Source organism: Elgaria multicarinata, chromosome 6, assembly GCF_023053635.1.
Source record: "Elgaria multicarinata webbii isolate HBS135686 ecotype San Diego chromosome 6, rElgMul1.1.pri, whole genome shotgun sequence".
In the NCBI taxonomy this organism is placed as follows: domain Eukaryota; kingdom Metazoa; phylum Chordata; class Lepidosauria; order Squamata; family Anguidae; genus Elgaria; species Elgaria multicarinata.
The window spans coordinates 40,124,262-40,140,118 of NC_086176.1; the positions used below are offsets into that span (position 1 = coordinate 40,124,262).

General features: G+C 40.6%; 1 protein-coding gene across 1 annotated transcript in view; it reads left to right on the forward strand.

The window, feature by feature from the left end:
- Positions 1-5,596: 5,596 nt before the first annotated feature.
- The window catches only part of PTPRD (protein tyrosine phosphatase receptor type D), a 1,062,283-nt gene continuing 1,052,022 nt past the window's right edge, over positions 5,597-15,857 (forward strand). The window contains exon 1 of the mRNA XM_063129268.1: positions 5,597-5,653. The gene's annotated coding sequence lies outside the window, so the exon portion shown is untranslated. The remainder of the gene's footprint in view (positions 5,654-15,857) is intronic.

Sequence of the window (15,857 nt, forward strand, 5' to 3'; positions counted from 1 at the left end):
CTGGCGCATAGTAAATATTGAAAATGAGCTCACCCTCATTCTAGCTTCTGGAATATGATGATGAAAGGAGAAATGTCTTGAATGCATACAAAATATAGCAATTCTGTGAGTGAGAAATATTTTTCACATTATGGAACAGGAAGAAATGAGAGTCAGCCATGGGACACAGAATGAATATATATTGACATCATCTAATCTGTATTAATGAGATGGGGATTGTTGCTGGATTAGTATGACTTAAACTGAAGTCAAGACACAGACATACATAACACAGCCACACTGTGACAAAAAACATACATGAGATTTTCTACCTGGTTCATTTTCCCTGATGACTTATTTCTTTTGTTCCCTTTCCCAAAGGAACAAAAGTGATTTTGTTACTGCTATGAGTGGGCATGCAACATACCAGACAAATTAGGAGAATTGATTTGAATTTTTGAAACATATTTGATCATTTTCTTCTCCCCCTCCCCCATCCCAGATTCAGTTGATTCAGATTCCAGATAATAATATGTTTGGCTTCTTTTTAAAAGATCATTTTACTTCTGGGTCTCTCTCACCAATTTAGCTTGGGACAATAAGAAAGCAGAAGTTTTGTTTTATTTGTTTTAAAGCAGAGATGGCTTTAACACTTTCCCATTTGGGAGGTTGTGGCTGGGCTTCTTGACACACAGGGAAAATCCTGCAGTCTTACCGGGGCTTTCGTGCTCCACAGTCTTTTCACCTTCACAACATGCTTCTTTACACGTGCCAAGAGATTTTGAATTGGAAACTTCCCTTCTCAGAAAGGCTCCATTGTGTTTAATGAGACAGTGCCATCAAGTGACGGAATTATGGCACAACGCTGACTTTGCACACTGGGGAGATCCTAACCCCCTTCCTCAAGCACTGCAGTCCCAATCCAAATCAGGGCTGAGCACAGCTACACTTGAGTAAACAAATGTACTACACATCGCTTCACTATATGTCATTAAAAGAACATTAAGTCCACAGTGCCGCCTTACCGCAGGATAAGCTGGGATAGGAATACAATGGTATAATATATAACCATTGATGTTCTGTAATGTTCTGTGTGTGCTGTAATGTTGTGAGTGTATTTGGCTGGGGTAGAAGTTTAAGGACTTAGGAAGTAGTCATTAAGGCTTGTAACAGCAACAGTGTCTCTTGAGTCCTTAAGAAGTGTCAGCAAGCATTGTTTTGATAATCCCAAAGTAAATAGGGATGACCCCAGGACAATCCCGGGATAAACCTTATGTCTAGCTAAGGCCTGAGACTCAACTGATCAAGAAAGAATACAACAGCTTCAAAAGACACATCCCACTCACTGATGGATTTAGAAACCTTTACCAAGTGTTTTGTGCTTCAAGAATTAATGTATGGGTAGGGGTCCATGAAACTTCTCTCAAGCCAGACAATGCAAATTTTGTATTAAAGAATACATTTTTATTGCTCAGTCCATCTAAGGGAATAGCAAGCTTTAGCTAAGTTGAGGCAGATCACAAACATTCTTAAATACACGGAAGTTATGAATAGGTTTATATGTCTTTCTAACTTTTAAGCTACTGTGCCATTTCAAGATACAGTTACTGAAAAACATCTTGGCCCATGTCTTAGTGTAAACTTTACATCCCTCAAAGTGCCAGCCTCTCCTTGCCATAAATGAAAAGATGTCTTCTCTTCTAATCATTAGTATGTTTTAGAACTGTTACTGGAGCACATTCTGATGTAGACAGTCTGTGGTTTGATTGCATGTGAGTTGTGTATAAGGAACAAGATTTATAGTTTCAAAGTACACACACACCAAACCATTATTCTTAGAGCACAGTTGTTCTTTAGCAAATAACTTCTTATTATTCACAAATCAAGAGTTAGCATTCATTGCATCCTTCATTGCTGTCAACTTGGATTCTTGCTCAGCACCAGGTTTAATAGAATGCCATTTCAAATGAAGGACGTTTTAGGATGCACTTGATGCTTCTGGCAATATTTGATGAGTGTGTTTCTGGCAACATGTGTACAACACACGAAAAAAGAACAGTTGATGAATATGGTAATCAGTAGTTTGGTCGGCAAACCTTTCTTGCCGTTAGTGATCCTCAAGTAGATGCAATAAATAATTTCCTGAACCTGGCACTATATTGGTGCTTTAGGATCTGCTGCTGAGTTCCATTCTGAGTTATGTCCAAGCAGGAATCTGTGAGTGTTTTCATTAGCTTTTAGATTCATCATCATCACCATCATTCTTTGAAAGAGAAACTCATCTCAGATAATTTTACTTATTTGTATTCAACATAGAATAATACAATGAAGAGAGGACAGTTGTGTAGAAGTGGGAATTTTAGCAGAGACAGTTTTTCTAACCCCTGCAAGACAAGTTGCACCTACCAAAAATTAATCTTCTTCCAATGAAGATGAGTGTATGCGGGGAAGGGGTGGTGGTCTGCTAATCCATCACTTTCAAAGCCTTGTTGTCTTGCTCCAGCCAGGGTGGGAGACGTGTGTATATTCAGTGTGGAGAAGGGTGGGGTTTGTTAGTCCTTTGGCTTCTTCTTTTTTAAAAAACACCATTGGTTTTATTGTCAATGAAAATTCCCAGCTTTCCAGGGTGTCATATGAAATGGCTGTCACCCTGTCAGGGGAGTGAGTGGGGCTTTGGATCCAAGACCACCTGGAATGCCCTCATTTGGAGGCCTACTGCTGAAGGAAACACAATCAGTGGTACACCAACACCTGCAGAACTTTCCACGGGCTACTACATGCTATGTCAGACCTGCTAACTTAGGGGCACTTCTGCCGTATTCTAATCCATTTATTTATTTATTTATTTATTTATTAAATTTATATACCGCCCCATAGCCAAAGCTCTCTGGGTGGTTTACAAAAGTTAAAAACAGTGAACATTAAAAAAGTATACAAAATTTAAAACCATCAAAAATATAAAAAACAACAGTATAAAACAACAGTATCCATTTAAACAACAACAGCAACAGTTCTAGGGTCCATTAAAAATAGCATATGTTGCTAAATGCTGTTAAATGCCTGGGAGAAGAGAAAAGTCTTGACCTGGTGGCGAAAAGATAACAATGTTGGCACCAGGCGAGCCTCATTGGGGAGATCTCCAACTTTTGGAGAGTTGTCTAAGGGGTTTAGTGTAGGTCTGTTTTTAAACATTCATAGCAATTTCTTAACACAAAGCATCTTTAGGGTCAAATAGCAACTTCAGGGGATTTTTGGATAATGCCTAAAGAATGTGTTTCTATTAGGGGTGTGCACGGAAATTTCAGATCGGCCCGCTCCGCTCCGCCCATAGTCCTCTCCTCTTCGCCGCGGAGCTCCGGCTCTGAATTGGAGCTCCGCAGTGGAGGGGAGTGGCGCCAAGTAAGGCCCCCTCCCTCCTCTCCCTTACCTGCAGAGCCCGGTAAGGGACCAAGGGGGAGGGGGGCCTTACCTACGTCCGCCTGCAGTCCCTTGGCTGCTTCAATTGAGCCCGTGGCTCAACCAGGAAGTCTGGGCCGCAAGTGCGGCCTGGACTTCCTGGTTGAGCCGCAGGCTCAATTGAAGAAGCTGAGGGTCCGCGGGCGGACGTAGGTAAGGGAGAGGAGGGAGGGGGGGTTACCGTGCCCTGCCGCTGTCGCCACATGGGCGACAGCGACAGCAGCAGGGCCCGGTAAACCCCACTTACCTTTCTTGCGGAGCTCCGGATCGAGTTGAAGGATCCGCCTTCACCTCGATCCTCTTCGCAACTCTCCGCCGGCCCCCCAATCCTCTTCGCCTCCACTTTAAGGGGAGGCGAAGCACCCCGCTCTGCTTCTAATTCGCCAGTCTGATTAGAAGCGGAGCACATCCCTAGTTTCCATAGAGCTCTTTAGGCATTATCAAAATAAATAAATAAAAATCCTATCTGTAAAGGGCAGATGGGATTCTGGCCTCACCCCTTCCCGTGTTGGTGGGGAAGTTCTGTAGTGAGAGTTTAACTGTATCTTGCAAATTGTTTAACTTCCTGACACACACACACACACACACGCTGCCTTGAGCAGTTTAATTGCATTCAGCTTCACTTCAGATATTCCTTGTCAATACGGGGAGGTTGGAGCTGGAGAATGTGGGGCTGAACTGTACATACACATCTGCCTTCCATGGAAATAATTTGGTAATGCATGAAGGGGCCTTCATTGTCAGCATATAATTGGGGGAAGACACTGCTGTCTCATAAGTTATTCAGTCAGTAACAATATAAGGTCTTGTAATTTGACAATATGATATTAGGAAGAAGAACGTGTACATTCTCTTGCTTCAGAGAAGCTAGTGCAAGTGTGCAACCCCTGGCAGAACACTGAAAAAAATGTAGCTCTTATCATCTGTTGAGGTCATCCACATTATTAGTCTCCTGGTTAGGCAATTATGAGAGCCTTGGGGTTTAAGAAAAACAAGTTGTTGTAATATTGGCACTGTGCCCAGTAAAGGAAATAGAGAGCATCAGTAAAAGTACGTTCTATGTCCACGCAATTCAATATTCCTAGACTAAAATATCCTTACAATTTGCATCCTTCTTATTTCCTGACGGTGGAAGGTGACTTTGAACAAAATTATTTCTATGCTGGAGAGGAATTAGGATTCTCAGGTCTGTGCAACCTGGGTTTTTAATTGTGAACCTGCCAAATTTCATGTTTTCTGTCTTGGAAATATAAATTTCAGTAGCTCATAATGCCCACTTCAGGGAAACATTCTTTTTCTGGCTCATATTGAAATCTGACCTACAGGAAAAAATTAAGTCCCTCCCCAAGCCCATACCTTGCCGCCTCACAGTATGACAGTATGGTAAGACTTTTTTTTCCAAATACAGCTCCCCAGTGGGCAGGATGAAAGAGAGAATGGCAAGCCATGTGAGGGAGGAAATTTGTAAGAAGGTGGATAGGATCTAAGGAGGGTTGGGAAGGAAATGGATCTCATCATATTCCCAATTACATAATTAAGGAAAGAAGGGTATGATTTGTCTAAGAACCAGGATCAGATCATACCATTGGTCTTTTGAGACCAGTTCTAAGATGTCTGCCATACTCTCCTTTGGGGGTAGAGACTGTGCCTGTATATATTTGAAAATATTCACATATTTATGAAAGTAGCCTACTGACCACTTTAAAATTATTGGTATGGCCTTCAGACTAGGAACAAGATGGGGCCTGGAGATGCCACACAATTCCAGGTATCCTGGCCTCTCCCCTTGTATATAGAAACATAGGTATTTGATGAGAAACATTTTGGCATTAGAAAATGCAATATGCTGAACAACTATTAGTAGATATGTTTTCAAAAGAGTTCTTAAATGGTCATAGCCATTATATGATTATAGCATTAATATTTTAATTGAAAAAAGTGTTAGGAATCATGTAACTTAATATATGAGCTTTATCTTCTACAAAATGCACAATTGTGCATCATAACTACAGTACATTTTTTCTTTATAAAGCTTTTATGCAGTGGTTTTTATATGTAGGTTCTGTGCACATACATTGTTATACTTTTTAATGTTTGGTGGCTATAAATGTTAATTGAACATTTTTATTTTTTACTCTTTAACAGGGAAATTTTGAGGAGTCTTGCATTTCTAATCCTCCAGTCACTGATATCTTTGGGTGTTGAAAATAGAAAATTGGTAAGTTGCTTACCATATGTTTTTCATTACTATTTAATATTATACTAGTTGAAAGATTCATCAGTTGTGGTATGAAATGATGATTGCCAAAGTTATGTGGAAGTGCTTTCTTATCCCAAAGAACAACCAATTAAACTTGGGAAAACAAGGAGGGGGTCTACACATTGCTTTTACAGTCATTGAACGTTTTGTTTTTGAACGATTTAAAACATAGCAGTTTTTAAAACGTTTACTTACTTTTCTCTTTCCGTGGGAATGCATTCCTTTTGGCCACACTAAGAAAAGAAATCCATTTGCTCTATTCTGCCAATTTCTCCTCCCACTTCCTCTTCTCTCAGAGACAATCCTCCACCTACAAACAATCCAGCAAGCAGCCTCCCAAAAGTGAAACTGGAAGTGTCTGCAAAAAAGAGGCTTGAAAAAAAAAAGGCTCTAACTTTGGGTGCGGAAATTACATAAACATGCCCCCAGGAATGTGATTGGCTAATTAAGAACTACAGGAAATCCATTTAATATGATGAAATCAGCCACATCATAACAAATAGAACGACTTATTTCAGAGAAGTTCAAAATAAAAACCAGAGAACAGACAACAATAAAACGTCACAAACTGAACGTCATGTGGTGAAATACTACCAAACACACACTTAAAAATGGTAAGACACGTTCTAACTTGACTAGTGTAGATCCCCTCAAGGTCAGTGTGTCAATGTCAGGTCAGAACTAGCAAAGGCCAAAGTAGGTAAGGATTAGATGTTAAATTTGAAATGTTTGGTGTTGAAGACATATGAAACTGGAAGAAGATATGTTTTGTTTGGACAATATTCAGTTCTGTAGAGCACCATTAAACTAAGACAAATGGTGATGAAAAGTTGATGGAGGCATTTGAGTTTGGGAGTGTATAAAACAGTATTATTAGGTGGATACTGAGCACAGCATTGCAATAAAACATGCTTTCCTTTTAGGACGGTGAGCCTCACAAAGCTCCATTAGGAATAGTCATAATAACAATATCTGAGAATTACTGTATTACAAAAATGTTGGGCTATGTTGGGATCCTATTTTACTTCTGAGAGTTTGCTAAGTTTGGTTTTATTTCAGGACCAGCTCATTGGTTGGCACTATATGGTTCCTCTAATGGGGTTAAATTCAGGTGATGTGGACAAGTTACTCTTAACATCATTTGTCCTCCCTGTTTTTAATTCAGAGAATTTAATAAAGAAAGTAGATGGATCTTATATTTTTCCAGTCCTTGCATGTTTATTGATAACATGGGCATTTTAAATTGCATTAGTGATGATGACTATGGAACAAAGGGATTTTAGTTAATGGAGCATGAGCTTAGATTTGTATGCATGGAGATGAGGCAGTGCTCCTCTTAAAAATAGTAGGATAGTCTACTCTACTATAACCATTCCATTCCTAAAGTTAGAATATATTACATATTTACTATGTTTAGTCTTACTGCTTTTCTGTAAGAATATTAAGGTAATTTCCTCTGAGTGTTCCCAGACCAGACAGAGGTCCCTGCTTATAATTATTATAGCTTTGTAGGAATATTTTTTATAACTGCAGTCAATATAGCTGGCAAAAGAATTTTTTTCTTGTCTGCCTATAATTAGAAGCTGGAATTGATTATACATATTTTCTGGTCATCTGCAAAATTCACTGCAGTTTCATATTGCTTGGTGCCATTTTTGCATTGTACCAATGACAAAATAGCCCTCTCTTTTGCTAATGAAATCATAGGGTGTGTTTTTCAACTCAATTATTGATTGAAGTCCATGAAACCCTGCCTGAAAATCTAGTATTTAACTGGAATGTAGGTCAGGTTAATTTTCTATTGAGTATATATTGCTCATATTTTATCTACAAAAGAGAAATGTAGTTTAGTTAGCAATATCTATATTTCTTAGAAGTAAGTGTGTAAAGGGATGTATGGGGAATTCATTTTAGTTGGTATTTTAGCAGAATTTAACCAGTTTGGACTTCCCGGAACTAAACGTAGTTTTGAACACAGTCAGAATTCATACATTTAAAGGCTTGTGATACAATTTGCAGAAGAATAAAATCTGTTCAGAAATGTGTATAACTGAAAAATGTGCATGGGAAATGTATACTTTTGAAATATGTGCACACACATGCTTTAATCAACAGGACAAAAATGTATACATTTCAAAAATGTGCATAATCGATGCATATATTTAGAATAATGTACACTCTTTTTTGTGCAAAAATCTCCAAATCTTGCAATTTGATTTGGACAAGTGTTGAAATGAGTATCAAGGTGGAATTCATAGAACCTCGACAAGCTTGGGTTTTGCTGATTGGCATATCCCTACGAATGAATCATTTATTGCATGTCATACTGTTTTAAGTGGGACAGTCTGTCATAAGTAATGCATTAAGAGTTTCGAACTTCCATATCTGTGACATAAACATTATCAAATTATTCTCAAATGTATATTTGGCTGCAATATTTTGACAATCTACTTTGTAAAAACACCCTATGACGACAAAGCCAATTGTCTGCTTTGTACCGAAGGCAAGTCAATGAAGCTATTATACACAAAGTCAGGGTTTGTCTAGCTAACCCAAAATTGCTAGCACCTTCCCAGTCTCTCACACAAATGCTTTCTCATCATCTGCTACCTGATCTGTTTGTTGGAGATTTCAGAGCTTGAACCCAGGACTTTGTTTAGGTGACACATGTGTTCTACCATTAAATTAATACCACCCATGTTTCAGCAATATGCATGCACAGCAGTTTTACTCCTTGTCTCCCTATGTGTGGTGATCCCAACCTGAATCAGATAATAGGTGCCTGTCTACACTTAATAAAAAGATAACCCCAAGCTACATACTATGCATTTAGTGTTAACTTTTGGGTGACCATATGAAGAGGAGGACAGGCATGGGATAGCCAAGTTATTCCCAACTCTCTGTTAATGCTTCATCCAGAGCCAAACTACATGTTAACTAGGGTGACCATATGAAGAGGAAGACAGGGCCCCTGTACCTTTAACAGCTGAATAGAAAAGGAAATTTCAGCAGTTGTCATTTCTAAGCATGAGGCACTTGGTGAAATTCCCTCTTCATCACAATAGTTAAAGCTCTAACAGTATAGCTTGAGTGACCAGATACAAGGAGCTGCAAGGCTCCTGCAGCTTTAACTGTTGTGATGAAGAGGGAATTTCACCAGGTGCTGCATGCATACCAATGACACCTGCTGAAATTCCCTTTTCTATTTAACTGTTAAAGATACAGGGGCCCTGTCCTCCTCTTCATATGGTCACCTAGGGCCTTGCTAGACGAGGCCTTAGTGCGCTGTGAGGCCCGGTTTCCCTGCTGTGCGTCCAGACGACGCACAGGGGAATCCGGGGTCAAGGCACGCTGAAACCTCCCTTAACGTGCCATAAGCGAAGTCGCTTATGGCGCGCCTTAACGTCTAGCAAGGTCCGTGGCTTTTTGCAGCTACTCGGGGGAGATAAGGGGGGGAAGGCCGGACCAGCAGGAGGGGGGGGGGGAAGCTGGACATCAGGGATGGGATGGGGCCGAGGGACAGACAACCAGGGATGGGATGGGGGCGAGGGACAGACAACCAGGGATGGGATGGGGGCGAGGGACAGACAACCGGGGATAGGATGGGGCTGAGGGATGGACAACTGGGGATGGGATGGGGGGAGGGATGGATAATTTTAGAAAAAAAAACCACTTACCTTCTCCGGAGTCTTCGGGGCGCACGTGGCCCCTTTAACAACAACAGCAACAAAAATGGCCGACGCTGCAGGGCTTCCGTAGTCCCTGCGTGTCGGCTGTCTAGGAGACGGGGCGGCGCGTGCTAAAGTTAGCATGCCATCGCCCCGCCTCCCTGCCGGCTTATCCAGCTGGGTCTAGCAAGGCCCCTACTTAACATGTAGTTTAGTTCTGGGTGAAGCATTAACAGAGAGGTGGAAATAACTTGGCTATCAGGTGCACCTCAATTCCATGGTAGAACAACGAAACACTTTATCTTGCTCTTCGATAACACAATCAATGAGAAATGATGATAACAATGATTGCTGTAATGCAATGTATTTGGGGCTGCCCTGGAAGGCCATTCAGAACTGCTAGGATGCAACAATACAGTTTCTGTCTAGACTAGAGCTAACTGCTGGTTTCGTATAGATTTTCATAAACTTCACCAGTTGCCAGTTTGTTTCTAAGCTAAATTAAAGGTGCTGTACAGTGCAATCCTATTCATGAATACTTTGAAGTAAGCCCTTTTGAATTCAATGGCACTTACTTCCAGGAAGATGAGTACAGAATTGGAGCCTCAAATAACTAACTGGCCTGATTCAGGGATACATACCTTAGGGACCATCTGTCTGATAACACACACACTCCCCAAGATGTTAAGCATATCACCAGCTTCATTAGAGATATTTTCATCCATTAGGAACAGGGCATGTTCTGTGGTTTACTTGCATTGTTGAATCCCTTAATTAGGGATTTCCATCCTACCAATACTACTGCAGTCTTTAGAAGTTTATTAAAAATGTTATTTGTTTTATCAGGCTTTTTGAGAAGTTCTGACTGAATCCGTTTGCTGCTCTTTTAAATTTTGAAGTATATTCCCTGGATTTATTGATAATTTTAATTATTGTTTGGTGATTTTTTTTACCATTAAAAGTGACTTTGAAGTCCTTTTGTTAGGCAGAAAGGCAGCCTAACACTTTGAAAAAACACATGAAAGAAAGAAAGAATATGGATAGGGAGAGGAAAGCAGTGTAGACTTCCTTTGTAGGGGCAATAAGAAAATTTACAAGTACCAATAAACCTAATTGCAGGTACATAATTTTATGGTTGCCGTAGTCCTATGCTAATGAATTATGTGATGTGAAAAACAATTAACGGCAAAGGCATTTCAAATGAATTGACTTTCTGCTTTAAATTATGTTGTTTATTGGCTCTCTGAGAGTGAAATATAGATTACATGAGCACTAGATTTTCCCCTTATTTAGCTAATAAATCAAATCAATATTTTTCATTGTAATATATATATATATATATATATATATATATATATATATATATGCATGCCATTCTGCCACACCCAGCACATCCTGGGTGTGGGGAAGCATTTGTGAGCAGGGGAAAAATAGAGATGAGCCCTTCCGCTATTGGCTCTGAGTAGTTGGTGCCACCAAGTGGGGAGGGGTATAATGCTGGCCTACAAAGAGGCACCTCCCCCTCCCACTTTCCTTCTTGTTCACACAGCTCCCTCCCTCCCTCCCTTCCTGTATGCAGTGTGAGTTCTCTGGTCGCCATTCGGGGCCAAGCAGGAATTTTTTGCTCATGTTCTAAATTGTTCATGAGGGTTTTTTTGCCTGTTCCACACTGTAAGACAGCCTGGGAGTATAAATAGGTTGATTTGGCATTGCTTATTAATTTGGTCACATTTGATGATAGGCAGGAAGGAACGGGCATCCAGAGGGATTTTGTAATGGTGAGCATTCACAGGCACTGTTGCAGTGACTGGTAATTCCTGAGGGCTCCCAGTGTTGAGCCCCATGGCCGGGCTGGGAGATAAGGGTTACCTCTGAGGCCAACCTTTCTCACCCACCTTGAGCCTTGTGGCCTGGGTTGGGGTGACACCAGAAGGTCTCCCTACCCCAAAAGGGCCAGCCTGTGGGAGGGCGAACTGTACAGCTCCAACCCACGGGACATGAATAGCTTGCCCTACTCAGAAAGGTCTGAAAACCAGGCCAGACTGGATGCCCTTTAGGTTCCCCCTTTGCAGATCTTTAATAAAATGTGGCCCTGTTTAAACCCAATGTTCTGTGTGTCATTTCTTTATTACTGACCTCTGTCTTACAAAGCACATACACAGTCTGTGTAACACAGAGTGCCTATATGGAGTGGACAAATTTAGTGTTGTCATTAGCCCTGCTTATATCAAATGTTTCTGAACAGTTTACTTTATTTAAATTGGGCACAACTTAGTAAAATGAAGTCTATGAAATTCTGCAGTCTACAGAACTACAAGAAAAGCAAGCAAAGAGACATATATCCCTAAACAATCAATTAGCTTCAGAATAAGTTAAAAACAACTCACCCTGTTTTTTAGATGACTGTAAACTAATTTAATTGCATGACTGTAAGCTAATTTAAATGATGGTGAGGATTTATTCATAGTCATCCCTAAATATCTTAAACACAGGGTGGATTATTTTTTTACCTATTCTGAAGATAATTCATTGTTTAGGACTAAATATCTCTTTGCCCACATATGAATACTGAATAAATCTGATTTTCTGATTCCGTAATATATATATATATATATATATATATATATATATATATATATTCATTTAAAAGCCAAGGCATTGGCCCTCTGATTACATGGCTTGAAAATACTCAAGTGTGTTGGAGTTCCCTTTTTTCCTTTCCAAAAAGACATGTTGGGGAAAAGTAGAGGAAATGCGTTAGTCTGGATTCCTGTCTAGATAACAGCAGTTTTAAATGAAGGGCTCTATCACACCTACTCCCCCCCCCCGATTTTCCTTCTGCAATTTCTAGCTCCATTTCATTAGCATGTCAAGCTAATGGCCCCTCTGTGGTATCGTCCTAAGCTGATGACGATACTTGTCTGTTCTTCCACTCCACCATGCCCCACCCCACCCCACCCCGCTCCTTCTCCTGTCACCTCCAGTTCATTGGCTGTAACATTGTGATGTGTGTGGGCTTACCCCCCTCACTCTGGCTTTGTTGTCTAGAAATTTACCAATTTAATGTTTCATCAGCTGGGCTCCATTTCTGCAGGCAATGAGAGTGGGATTGAACCAGTAAAAGTCCATTCAACCAACTCAGCACAAGTCCATTGATTCAACACAGTGCTGGTGGAGGAGAACTGCCCTGCCCTCCCTTTTTCATCAGCAAGTTCTCCATTCAAAGCACACACCCCCAACAAAGGAAATGGCGAGAGGACAGCATTACACAGGGGCTGAAGGGTGCTTTAATTCCATTTGGGTGAAATAATCCAGACTTTACCCACTCTAGGAAAACATGAAAAAGGGAGGGGAAGAGGCGGGGTGTCTGCAGTGCAGGCACAGCATCATCTGAGCGCTGTGCTGCGAAACTGCAAACCAGGCATGACCACAGAGTGTGATAACATGCTGGTGTGATACAGCCCAAAGTGTGGCTAATGAAGTACAACACTGTGAATAACTATTTATGCCAAGTTAAACTGAAACTATTATTGATTAATGTGTTTCCTTTAGGATAGAGTTGTAAGTCCCTTTTGTGAGATAATTGTCCCTTTATTTTGGTGACATATTGGGGAACAAATGAACAGGGCTAGGGCAATATACCTTATTTTGCTAAGCTGCTAGAAGAGAAGAATTGAGAGATGTCTTATAGGGAGATGCAGGGATAAATTCAAGGGCATGGAAATTGTATTCTGATATCTCTGCATAGTTTACTCCATATAATCAATCATATAGCCCAGGAGAGCAGAAAAGAAACTAAAAGTAAACTGAGGAGCTGTACAAGGTACACACAAACTACAAATCTATTTGTAGTTATTTAGGTCTTCTCTGGCCAACACCGACTGAGGGAATGGGATAGAAGATGGCTTCTATGCCTATAGGAGCCTACTTTCTCTTTAACGTTTTCAAAAACACTTTGTATGCCAGGGGAAGAAGCAGACTCTCTGTAAAATGATTCTTTGGCACATTAATCAACTTGAGTAGGGTCACATTCTTGCCCAAGTATAAGGCTGATCCAAAGGTATTTTATTCCTAGACAGAAATGTGATTTTATAATTCCTCCTGCTTTTTAAGCGTATACCTAACTGTCCTTCATTTTTCTGCTCAACAACAGATAAATGGTGCTGTTTTTCGATGGGGCACTGAAACCTAAGAAAACTCATAATTTCCTCCTCCATAATCATCTTGGTGTTCAGAGCCATTGCCCCACCTTGCTTAGGGACACTGGCTAGCAGTCCCCAAAGTTTTACTGCTGAGGAAATTGCCTGATAGACAGTACTGCAATAGAAATAGTTACAGAGAAGTTCTCTCTGCATTCCAAGTGGCTTTTCCCCCATCTCCTCTAGCTTTGCTGAATGACATGTTTTCAGGGGCAGATAACAACAGTGCCATCACTATATGATATATGAGTAGCAATATCTATGCATATGGCTTGTATTGCAAGCTTCTGACTTTGGCAACATAATTCACAAATAAGATTACTCCAATGAATCTGCAAACTCAGGATGCAGGTTTTGTATGTAATGCAAGAATTAGGACCTATATTTGTAGGTTTAACACAAACAAATAAAAAACTTATTTATGCAGGAGACTACTAGAATAGGTTGCTGACAATGGAAGGTTTATTAATAATTTCACAGCTCATAGCAAAAAAAATTGAGCCTTTGCTGCTTCAGAAAAGATACATACAACTATTTTCCACATGAAGACACCATGATAAAAAGAAACCAATTCTAAATTTGATCTACTTCCGTCTGTGCTGTCCAGGTCGTTATATGAACCACCATGGACTAAATTTAACTTTTGGCATAGCTTTTTTCTGCAGTTGTAAGTAACACACTGGGCTGGTTTGTGCGATCAAGCAAGCCACCATGGTTTAAATTAGGCCTTAGCTAGACCTACCTCATAGTCCGTGATGCAGGAGGGAAGATCTCGCGTTGTGATTAATGCGAGATCCCTCCTTCGTTTACACGTGAGGTGTGATGACCTCAGGAGGAGAGGCATTGCGCCTGCCTTTTTTTTAAAAAAAGAAGGAGTGCATGAATGCTCGTGCGCTCAAGGTAAGTTTTTTTAAAATTTTAATTACTTTTCCCACTCCCCCCACCCTACCCCCAATGGGTGCAGTGCTCCTGACGAGCGTTGCGCCCCATGCATGGCGCACAGCTCCAAACTCTGTGTGAAGAATCGTGTGAAGCTGGGTCAAACTGCGGCAACGGGCCACACGTTCCGCGGTCTCGGGCTTAGCCTGGGACCATGGAAAAAGTGGGCCCAAAGGGGAGGGCTCTGTCCTGGGGCAAGGGAGGGATGATCCCTCCCTGATCCTGGGATCCCCTGTGCGTCATGTGGATGCGCAGGGACAATCCCGAGGTTCGCCCCAGGATAAAGCCCAGTCTAGCTAAGGCCTGAGTCACAGTAGCTTGTGGCACATGCCAGGCGGCATTAGCCTAATTACCTATCTCAGGGGGTTATCATGTTGTCTGAACCTGTATGCCATTCTTTCTTTGAGGGGGGAGACCCTCAAACAATCCAACAACAGGTCATGTGTTATTTGAGGGTTGTTTGGATGCCACAACAACCTGCGCTGGGGCGGGTAATTAGGCTAATGGTGCCCAGTGCCCCAGAATTAAACAAGCCACCCTGGCTTTTAAAAAGCTATGGTAGCTTGCTTTAATTGTGCAAACCAGGTCAATGACATGGTTGAGACTTTGACAATGACAATTGTGTGCCAATCTTCAGGGCTCAGGACGTCACCTCTGTTTGCTACTTTGACCTTGCATTAGTGTGCGCAACTTTGTTATACTCCCACTGTTTCTTTGCTTAAATATTTATCTGGGGTAATAACAATAATTATAAAACATTAAGCTAGCATCTGTTAGAAGACATATTTTTTTGTTGCTGACAAATTCAATTAAAGGTATTGCTACCTAAACCGATCAAAACAACAGGTAGCCTGGAAAAGGTCAGTACTAAGTTATTGTTCCCGATAATAATTTCCCAAGCCATTAAGTCTATAAAATTATGGGATTCACTTTCAAATGAAAATTAAATTATAGAATATAGTGCTCTGATCAGTTTATGGATATTCTGGCGCATGAAGTGCAACTTCTCTTCCAGGAAAAGGCTGTTGCTAACAATGTCTATGATGAGACAATATAACTAGAGATTTAATTCTGAAGATAAAATGTAGATAATCTCTCATGTTCAGCTACTATAGCTCATGTCCTGAAAACTTTTCAATAGATCTTGAAAATGTTAAGTTATAAACTAAGGGCTAGTGCAATAGTGTTAATTTATAACCTTATTTGTTTTTTTAAAAATCCTTTCCTTTCCTTTCCATATTGTCATTGCATATTAATGAGACAGGTCCAGACATGAAGAACAGAAATATAAAAAGTAAAAGTATCACTTTAGGGCATTAGGAACTCGTAAATTTCTATACCTAAAAAAATCTCATT